Source organism: Lactuca serriola, chromosome 2 (assembly GCF_051521515.1).
Source record: "Lactuca serriola cultivar US96UC23 chromosome 2, Lser_US96UC23_V15, whole genome shotgun sequence".
Lineage (NCBI taxonomy): Eukaryota > Viridiplantae > Streptophyta > Magnoliopsida > Asterales > Asteraceae > Lactuca > Lactuca serriola.
In genome coordinates, this window is record NC_136409.1 from 63,110,464 (window position 1) to 63,121,917 (window position 11,454).

The following is an 11,454-nucleotide window of genomic DNA, read 5'->3' on the forward strand; positions in this document are numbered from 1 at the left end:
GTACCATTGGATCATGTTGTTGAAGTACTTGACATCGTCTGCTGCATTCTCTTTACACCTTTGGATGATCGACAACACGTGCTCTAGACAAGCAGTGGTGTAAAGATGTTTGTCAGCTAAAGCAAAGAGACATTTCTGTCCGTCTGCTCTAGTGAACATGACCGAATTGCGTCTCGGGTCGATCTTGCCCATTTTCATTTGATTGAGATCACTGGCCGATCCCACAGGAGCAATCTTTGGTTTCTTCTTGAAGACTGTGGCTACCTCCTGATCCATTAGGGCTACCTCCATGATGTAACAAACTAACATCCTTTTGAGATGGTCTATAATCGGACCATATTCAGCTTCATTCGTCAAGAGGATGTTATGCAAGACGATCCAATCATGAGGATTTAGGTTCGGTAGATCTGCCAGGGATATAAGATGTTCAGTTCTTGCAGACCCTCGAATCACCTTGAACCGAACATTGATAAATCTTCCTTCGGTATAAGGCTTCAATACCCGAACATTCACTATCTTCTGGGCGCTCCATGTTTGATACTGAGGACGAGCAACCTTCAGATAGAATTCGATTAGCTCCCTATCAGCCTCAGGATTAGGATGAGGGACTTCAAAAATATTGGAGAATGCATGGAAGATAAACGCCTTTCGAGTCAACGGCATATCGAACTGCGAATCGACAGAATTATAGCAGTCGAAGGAGATCACCGGCTCGAGCCATAGGATGCTAGGAGTATCTATGGCCTCCTTAATCATTCGCTCCCGAGTCCAGGTAGGGAAGAGAGTCTTCCTGCTCTCAAGGAGATCGTGGGCTTCTTTCTTCTTGCGTTCGGCTTCTTCAGCCTCTCGCGCCACACGATTCATATCATCATCAACATTGCGACTGTTTTTACGTTTCAACATGTCCGCAATGGTTTCTGTATCTTCATCTTCATCTTCTTCCTCAGCTATGTTCTTCCCTTTATCCTTCACACCCGAACCCGAAGTTTGACCAGTCGGAGGTGGTTCGGTTGTATGAGTAGCTTTGGAGGAAGGAGGTGGTTTCGATCCGGAGTTCTTCCCTTCTCCCCCTTGTTTCGGATCGGACACGAAACTAGGTAAGCCTTCGATTTTGCTGAGAAGGTCCATGGCAGGAGATAGTTTTTCAGCAAGGGTTCGCCTCACCGAATGATTGAGAATCGGATCGTGTGCTTCTAGGATGTTAGATAGGGCAGCGTGTACATCCGAAACACATGTTTTTATAACCTCCCGTTCGGATCGAAGAGCTTCAAGCTGTTGCTGTGAGTTTGAAGGCTGAGTGCTCTTGACCTTGAGGGCGGTGGTTTTGCTTGCCAGAGTGTCCATTAAAGAGTTTTCAACTGCGAGATCCTCTTGAAGCTTAGCGAGGCGCTCATCAATGGAGACACGAAGGGCCGAGTTGTCATCGCTAATGGATTGGCGAAGGTTAGCGAATGACTGTAACTCCGTTGAGACGAACTTTGCCAATTGCTGAACGATTGGTTCCAAAGTTGTCTTGGTGGCATCAGCGCTCTCCTGTAAGGACTTCAACAGGGAAGAGGCATCTGAGAATAGTTTATCAACTTTTGCGGTCGCAGCCTCACAGGCTTTTGTGGAGGCGTCTATGGCGGCTGTGGCTGAAGCTACTGAATCATGCTGAGCCCTGGAGAAGGCATCAACAATCTTCTGAAGAGCGGCTTTAGAGAGAGAGGACTGGTTGTTGGAAGAAGAAGCAAGAAGTAAGTCAACCTTTTCGTTTAGCTCCTTAAGATGCTTCTTTGTCACTGGAGCATCGTCCTCTTCGTCACTTTGAACCTGAAACGGACTAAAGTAGACCGAATCGAAGGTCATGTTTTCACCGCCAAGGAACGGATTATCTCCATCAGAGGCATGTTCTGGAGATGGTGGGGGTGATGAAGCTGGGGGTGTGGTGGTTTTTGTAGGTTCAGGTTGAGTGTGGGTTGGGGTAGTTTCGGGTGGTGGTTGAGTGTGGGTTTCGGTTTGAGGTGGTTCGGTGACGGGTGGGGTTTCGGTTACGGGTGGTGTTTCGGTTGCATCGGTATGAACCCCCGTATCAGATACGTTGATTGTAACCTTTGCGGTCGTTGTTGTAGTTGTATCAGTGAAAATGGGTGGTGGTATAGGGAAAGAAGTTGGAGGAATAGTGGTAGTGGGGGTTATGGTGGGAATGGAAGTAGGGATTGTTTGAGTGGGTGAAGGAATGGGTGAATTATGGATTTCCATGTCTGGGGTAGGAGATCGGGGTGGGGTGTTGCCTCTTGGAGGGGTTTCGCCTCGTTGAGAGCCGTCCGAATCCGAAGTCTCGTTTTCTGAGTCACTCGAAGAGGAAGGGATGATAAGCTTTCGCTTCGGTTGAGTCTTCCTTCTCTTCGGTTGCGGTGACTGGGCAGGTTTTGTTTGTTTCCTCTTCTTAGGAGAAGGACCTTTAGGAGCTTTGGTTACTTGCTTCCCTTTTTCCGCCTTTTTGCCCCTGTTAACCGGTTTGTCAGCATCATGGATGGACTTTAGCATTTCCGGTGTAAGTTGCCTAGGTCTAGTCGCTTTGAACTCCTTAATCGTCCGGATGAGCCTGCTGTCAGAGGGAACATTGCCATACATTGTCTCCGGAATAGAGCCAATGAACGAAAACTTAGATGCTTCAGAGACGATGATCTTCGTGGTATGAAAAGTACCGACCGAAGACATCGATGCACCAACAACAGTGGGAATATCCAACTTATCCATCGCCCATTTGGTGATAAGAATCCAGAATCGGGCAAACGACACCTCAGAATGTCGTGATGAAGAAGAAAGGCTCTGGATGAGCTGTTGCCAGAGGACCAACCCAAAGTCTAGGTTGACTCCGTTGTAAATTGCATACATAATCGACAGGAATAGTCGACTTGAACCATCGGATCTTGAGCTCCGTTCAGATAAGCCCTTGAAGAGGACTGTGAACATGCCGTTCCACTGCGACGGCAAGCAGGATTTCTTGAACTTCACAACGGAGGTGAGCACCTCCGTGTACCCCATATTATAGAACATGTTGTACAGATGGCCAAGAGGAATCGTCTCCGGATTAATTCTCGACGGGTCAGCAGCCAACCCTAGCAGTGTACAGAATCGTTGTCGAGAAATGGAGGTCTTGTGATCAGCAACCTCGAAGAAGACCCCCTCAACGGCTTTGTCGTAATATGCAGTCGCATACACCTGCGAGAGACTCTCCATGGGTACAGACTCAATCCTGGAGAGAGCTGGAGCGATTTGGGAGTACTTCAGGCACTCAATGATCGACGACATGTAAGAGTCGTACGCCAGAGGGTTCAGATCGATCACCAAGCATTGGTGAGGGCGAATGGGTAGTATATGTGAGGTAGCATGGACGGAAGATGATTCTGCCATTGTTGAAGGTAGAAGAAGAAGATGAACAGTGAAGCTTTTGGGAGTGTTTGCTCTCTTGGAAATTCCGGATGCAGTAAAGAGGTAAATGAGAGTAGAGACTGCCTTTTATAGTGATTGTAAGGAGAGAGAAAAATCTGTTCAAATCTTCTATGGAAATACAAAAAGGTTTCCCGGAATGACAGATGCGTGACAGTTAAGGCATGCGATGATCACGTAGGAGAGAGAGTGTCAGATTCCTAGGAACACGCCGCCCAACAAGCGCCATTTCAGAACAAACCGTTTCAAATCCTCACGCGCCTTTAAGTGCCAGAGAGGAATCCCTTGAAATTCGCACACGCGTCCATTATGTCAGTAAAAGAGTGGGCGTTTCAAATTCACACTCGCCCCCTTTTTTTTACCACCGGTTGAAATTCAATCCTTTTATTTCCCGCCTGAGTCAGCAACCCTTCGTCTTATCTTTTGAATCGCATCTTTTGAATAAATTGCCTACGTGGATGATTGTTGAGCACGTCTTATTAATTAGTCACCAAAGCAATAAAACAGCCTGTAATTATTAGTAACGGAATTTTGGAAAATCAAAGATTTTCGTGCGAAGAGTGTAAAAGGAAAAGAAATAAAGCAACTCTTTATAGGAAGGAATGTGATGTCAATAATGACATGAAACAAATGATCCCGGGCACGAATCTCTTCCTTCAAGGTCAAGAGAGACCTTAAAGTGTTAATGTGGATTCCCGTTGAATTACGATCAAACACTTATTAATAAATATTGAAAGGCTTCTTTTAATTAGGCTACTTCAGGGTGGCTTTCGCTTTGATGCAACAATTCTAATCTTGAAATAAGAAAGAAAGTGATCAAAGTACTTGTGAGACCGGTGTAATCTGTTGAACAAGTAGGTAGGAATTAATTTGAAATTGGCTTGGAAAATATAAAATCTCAAAAAAAAATTAAAAACTGGATCCCAAGGGAAGAAATGTTATGGTGTCTAACAATTTCATAGGAATCACACAAAATAAAAGTTGAGATTTCATGAAGGTACATCCGTCAATTCTTGGTGAAAACTTGAGCAAATTAATTGTTCACCGTCAATTCAGATTTGGTGTTGAATTTTGGGTTTCACTCAGCTCGTAGTAGCACGAAACTAAGATCATAAACACAGTTATTGTGTAACCATAAACCTCAGTGGTAATTTCTGAGAGTCTCAAGGGTCACGTTGATGAAACGAATGTAATGGAGAAATGTAATGGAGATGGTGTAAGAAAATAAAGTACCTCAGTTGCAAAAAGAAGGACCAAGCAGAAAACTCTTAACTCATGTGAGAAGAGAGTGAGGTAGCTCACGATTAGAATAAATGTGGTAGCCTTATTGGGAAGACAAGGTTTGTTTATACCAGGTCATGAAGGCTATTATTCAAAATCTTATGAGGCTTGGGACACATACAACAGCATGCTTCTAGGGACACTTAAGTAATCCAACAAGTATATCCCCATAAATGAACGAACACAAACAAAATTAAAAGAGAAAAATATTTTTGGAGTTTTTGAAATTGATAAAAAAATAATAAAATAAAAAAAATTAAAAGGAAAAAAATAAAAATAATAATAAAAAAATAAGCAAGAGAAAATAAGACTTAGAAAGAGTAAGAAAAAAACTTTGGAAAAATTTGGTAACCGAACCCGAACGTTCGGTTGGTTTCGATTGAGAAAAATTTGAAAAACCGAACCCGAGCGTTCGGTTGGTTTCGGTTTAACAAAATTTTGAAAAACCGAACCCGAGCGTTTGGTTGGTTTCGGTTCAAGAGAATTTTGAAAAACCGAACCCGAGCGTTCGGTTGGTTTCGGTTTAAGAAAATTTTGAAAAACCGAACCCGAGCATTCGGTTGGTTTCGGTTTAAGAAAATTTTGAAAAACCGAACCCGAGCGTTCGGTTGGTTTCGGTTTAAGAAAATTTTGAGAAACCGAACCCGAGCGTTCGGTTGGATTCGGTTCAAGAAAATTTTGAGAAACCGAACCCGAACCTTCGGTAGGTTTCGGTGTTGGAAAATTTTAGAAAACCAAGGAATTTAGACATGCAATCAGAATATACTTTTGACAATAATATAAACAACTTTGTACAAGAAATATACAACCAAGAAAACTACCTTTGTAGTGATGAGCGAGTCAGATTATGTAACCGAACCTGAACGTTCGGTCAAGTTCGCTTCTTACGTTTGAGGTTGAGAGGTAGTTTGAGGTACTGACTTTGATTCCATCATACCTAGCCCTTGTAAAATTTTGTTGAATGATGCTTCAGGAAGAGCTTTGGTAAAGACGTCAGCCAGTTGATCAGTGGTTCTGACAAAGTGTACTTCGACGTTTCCATCTTCCACGTGATCTTTGATGAAGTGATACCTCAGTGCTATGTGTTTGGTTTTAGAGTGTTGCACTGGGTTATGACAGATCCTAATTGCACTTTCAGAGTCACAATATAATGGGATCTTCTTCATATTGAGTCCATAGTCTCGAAGTTGACTCTGAATCCAAATCACTTGAGAGGTGCAGGATGCAGCGGCTATGTATTCTGCTTCGGCAGTAGACAACGACACGCACGTTTGTTTCTTGGATTGCCAGCTAACCAACTTCTCGTCAAAGAATTGACAGCCACCAGTGGTGCTTTTTCTGTCGAGTCCACATCCTCCAAGGTCAGCATCTGAATAGGCTTGAACGAAGAAGCCTGAGTTGGAAGGATACCATAGTCCTAAGGAGGTGGTTCGCTTGAGATAGCGTAAAATGTTCTTCACTGCAAGCATGTGAGGTTCGCGTGGGTTTGCCTGAAATCGAGCACAATAACATACAGAAAACATGATGTCAGGCCTGCTAGCAGTAAGATACATTAGTGAGCCTATCATTTGACGATAGAGCGTGATATCAACAGCCGATTTGTCTAGAGATGGAGTTAGCTTGGTGCCGAATGCCATTGGGACTTTGACTTTGGAGTCTCCCATCATACCAAACTTTGCTAGGAGAGTCTTTGTGTAAGCTTCCTGATTGATAAAGATGCCTTCGGGTCTCTGTCTAATATTTAAACCAAGGAAAAAGTTAATAGGACCCATTGAGCTCATTTCAAATTTAGTCTCCATCAGCTTTCTGAATTCAGCTGTTAGGCTGGGATTCGTAGAGCCAAAGATGATGTCATCGACATAAATTTGAACTATCATAAGGTGGTTACCTTCCTTTTTGCGAAAGAAGGTTGGGTCAACCGAACCTTGTTTGAATTTAGACATCTTTAAGAATTTAGTTAGCGTTTCATACCAGGCTCTCGGAGCTTGTTTGAGGCCATACACAGCTTTATCCAGAATGTAGCAATGATTTGGATACTTTTCGTTCACGAACCCAGGAGGTTGCTCCACATATACGGTTTCTTCGAGTTCTCCATTAAGAAATGCACACTTGACGTCCATCTGGAAAACTTCAAAGTTTTTGTGGGCAGCGTAAGCAAGAAATATTCTAACAGATTCCAGCCTAGCTACGGGAGCGAAAGTCTCTTCATAATCAATCCCTTCCTCCTGACAATATCCCTTTACTACTAGACGAGCTTTGTTCCTTATTACATTCCCTTCCTTGTCCATTTTATTCCTAAAGACCCATTTGAGACCAACAACCGAGGCATCTTGAGGAGTTGGAATGAGGCGCCAGACTTTGTTCCTTTCAAATTCGTTCAGTTCGTCTTGCATCGCTTGAACCCAATCGGAGTGATGGAGAGCAGTATTAACTGTCTTCGGTTCAACTTTTGATACGAATGAGTTAAACATACAAAACTTAACCTTTGAAAATAAGGATGTCTGTTTTGCCTTCAGTTGTGATCGGGTCAGAACTTTTTCGGAGACATCACCAACCACCTGAGAGATAGGATGATCTCTGGTCCATTTGGTAAGAGGAGGATAATTTGGATCAAAGGTTGGGTCTAGTTCAGCATTGATCATTTCTTCTGGCTCGGATTGGCTTTCGTAGTCAAGTGACATATCATCATGCTCCCCCTCGATTGATGAGCTATGAGAAACTTGAGGTTCAGAGGTTTCTTGTGGTGCTAGACTTTCAGGCATTGATGCACCTTCGGTTGGAGAAGCACTTTCGGTTGCAGTTGGACTTTCGGTAACAGTTGTAGAGCTTGGCTCCCCCTCAACATGTGAGCTTGGCTCCCCCTCGACTGAAGCAACGTTGGATGGGGGTTCATCAAAATTCAATCCTCCTTCATTCATTCTCCTGGCAGCTTCTTCGACAATTTGCTTCATGTGGTTTACCTTGTTGTCTGCTGCGCCTGCTTCTGAGAGAGTGGCTTTCTCTGGTTTGTCAAAGAGCTCCATAAATTTCTCGTATAGATTAGCGATCGAGACTGTGACTTGGCCAGTTTGAGGAAAGATTTCCCCAGTTGTGTCTTCTTTGGCCTGTAGCTTTTTGACATAGCTATCGTCAAAAGTCACGTAATAGGTCTCTTCGATTTTTCTCGAACGCTTGTTTAGGACCCTGTATGCTTTGGAAGTGAGAGAGTAACCCAGAAAGATTCCCTCGTCGGCTTTGACATCGAACTTGTTGCGGTGTTCTTTAGAGTTAAAGATGAAACACCGTGAGCCGAACACATGGAAAAATTTCACATTGGGCTTTCTATTGTTGAGAATCTCGTATGGTGTGAGCGTGAATCGTTTGTTGAGATAAGACCTGTTCTGTGTAAAACAAGCAGCAAAAATTGCATCAGCCCAAAAGTAAAGAGGTAAGGAAGCGAAACTTAGCATAGTTCGGGCAGCTTCACACAAAGATCGGTTTCGTCTTTCGACAATTCCGTTCTGTTGAGGTGTGTAGGGAGCTGAGAAGTTGTGACTTATTCCCTTTTCTGCGAGAAATTCTTCAAATTCCCTGTTCTTGAATTCCAGACCATTGTCGCTTCTGATGTTGCGAACGACCTTCTTGAGCTGTACTTCAATCTGCTTGATGAACACTTTCAGCTTATGAGTCGCTTCAGATTTGAGCTTTAGAAAGAACACCCATGTAAATCGTGAAAAGTCATCAACAATAACAAGAATATACTTGCTACCACCGATGCTTTCGATAGATGATGGACCACACAAATCAATATGAAGTAATTCGAGTGGTTCAAAAACTTTTGTGTTATTTATAGATGGATGACTTTGACGACTCTGCTTCCCCATTTCGCATGCAGCACACAAATGATCTCTGTCGAACTTGAGCAATGGAAGGCCTCGAACATGATCTCCAGTGACAAGTTTGTTGATATCTTTAAAGTTGAGATGAGAGAGTCTTCGGTGCCACAACCAACTTTCGTCAGATTGAGCTTTTGATAACAAGCATATAGTTGGGTTTCCTTTGATAGGTTTAATGTTTAGAGGAAACATTTCACCCTTACGCTCCGATTTGAGAATTACTTTCTTTGTCTTCTTCTCAATAATTTCAGAACCTTCATCGTCGAATGAGACTTTGAGACCTGTACCTCCAACAAGCTGAGATACACTGATGAGGTTGTGTTGTAGTCCTTCCACATAAGCCACCTTCCTTATAGTAAAATCACCATTAGTTATCATTCCGTATCCCTTTATGGTGCCGAAAGAGTTGTTTCCGAACTTGACGTTGCCACTGTTTGAAAGAGACCTGTATTCCCTGAGCTCTTCTTTCCTTCCTGTCATGTGACACGAGCAGCCACTATCGATGTACCATTCTTCGTCGAACTGCTCGTCACTTATAACCTGCAAAAATTAAGCAGATTTAGGAACCCAAAGTTTCTTGGGTCCACGTGAGCTTTTCATAGGAACAGGAATAGTAAGAGAGATGTCAACAAGATATGTTCGTTTTATAAGTGTTGTTTCATCTTTCTTTTTGATGGTAAAGACTTTTATTTTATTAGGATTAGGTGCGTTCGGTTTAGACTCTGGATTGGATGCATTAACCTTCTGTTTGCCTTTTTGTTCAGCTGACGAATGAGATTTTTGAGAACGAATAGAATGAGCTTTAGAGCAAGATGGAGATGAATTGGAAGAATTAGATGAATGAGAAGGAGTGGGCTTAGATTGAGAAGACTTCTTGGCTGGAGACTCTAGGTGACCCTTTTGCTTTTGATCATTGGTGGGACTGACCTTGGAGTTTTGATCTCTTTTGACTTCTGAAACGAACCTTTGCTTTCGGTTGGAGCAGTTCTCTGAACCGAACCTATGCTTTCGGTTGGAGTCATTCTCAGAACCGAGCCTTTGCTTTCGGTTGGTATTCTCTTCTGAACCGAACCTTGGCTTTCGGTTATTGTGGCTTTCATGCTTTTTGACAGGATTGTTCTCAAACTTCAGATTCTTGTCTTGATGTGAGAAATATGCATTTTGGGATTGCCAGAATTGTTTCCTTTCAGAGAGATTCTTCCTGTATCTCTGGTTCCTTTCACGTTTCTTATTCCTCATCTGCTTCGGTTGATGATGAATATTGGCTTTCATTTTCGGTTTCTCCTTGGCTGGTTCACTTTGAACTGTAGGAGTTTCACTTTGAACTGAGGAACTAGAGGGAATGTCTTCTTTTGCCGAACTTCCATTCTCTTGAGGAATGTCTTTCGTACCACTAGTACTTGGCTCATCGAAATTATCTGGCTTATTCAAGGGTTCTGGTATGTATCTACCTTTACTCATCCATGAGGTTCTTTCTGATAAGCCTACCGTTTCGTTTGCATTATCTATTGGAGCTGACCAGAAGTACTCATCACAACCATCAGCATTGGCCGTAAAGCACATATCCTGCTGCTCCTTCGGTTCATTGCTTCCACCATCAGTGTTGTATCCCCTCATCTGAGATACACCGGACACCATGAAGCACCTTCCTCCACTGCTCTCCTCCTTTGCCACGCAAGCCTTTCCATGAGAAGGCTTCCTCACTTCATCGTCTTCAGAGTCGGTTGACCAAACTTCCACTTCACCGAACTCGTCATCTGCAACCGAACCCTGCACAATAAGAGCATTCATGGAAGGGTTAGCGGTAGATTTCATCTTTCTCATCTCATCAAGCTTTTTCTGTAGCAAAGCTTCCTCATCCTTTTCCTCATCTTTTTCAGCCATCTTTTTGAGGACACAATCCTTAGCATAGTGATTTTTCCCTCCACAGTAGTAACAGCTTACTCCAGAATCACCATCTGCTTTCGGTTCCTTCTTGGGCTCTTCAACATTTGGTTCATTGTTAACCTTTTCTGAACTATAACTCCCCTGCCAGTTTCGGTTTTTGTTGCTGGGGAATCTCTTCTTAATGAACTTCTTGGGGTTAGACACCATCATAGCATAATCCTCAGACGTGAGGTCATACTCCTCTAGGTTGAGGTCTTCATCCTCCATCACAGCTTTACTTTTTGACAGGAGGGCCAGCGAACCTAGGCTTGAAACAACATTCTTTTCCTGCAGCACAACCTTTTCCTGAGACTTGAGAATACCCACCAGTTTCGCCAAAGAGTATGATTTAAACTGCTCATGGGCTTTAACTGTTGACACCACTGCTCTCCATTCTGACCTTAGACCATTTAAGAACGTAACTTTCTGCTCGATAAGCTTCCTTTCGATGTCATGTTTGATCATCCTGCTGAGAAGATGATTGAAGCGATCGAACGTCTGGGTCACAGTTTCTTCGGCTCCTTGCCTGAATTCTCCAAACTCAGATAAGAGCAAGGTTTGGATAGAATGTTCAAGATCCTCGTCTGTAGAGTACAGTTCGCGAAGTCTATCCCAAACTTCCTTTGCCGTCGTGCATGAGCTGACCAACCTGAAGGTGTCAGACTGAAGGGCGAATCTTATCAATCTTAACGCCTTGATATTACACTGGAATTTATCCTTTTCATCTTGCGCAATATCTTTGACATCCTTCAGCAGATCATTATACTCCTTTTGAGTTTTAATAATCCTTGACGTTGCAGAATGAGAAAAAGGTCCATTAATGATTGCTTCCCATATGAGGTATCCATTATCCTCAGATCCTATAACGTAGTCTTCTAAGTGATGCGCCCAGACTTCATAATCATGGGTATATAGGATTGGAATCTTCGTGGTTGAA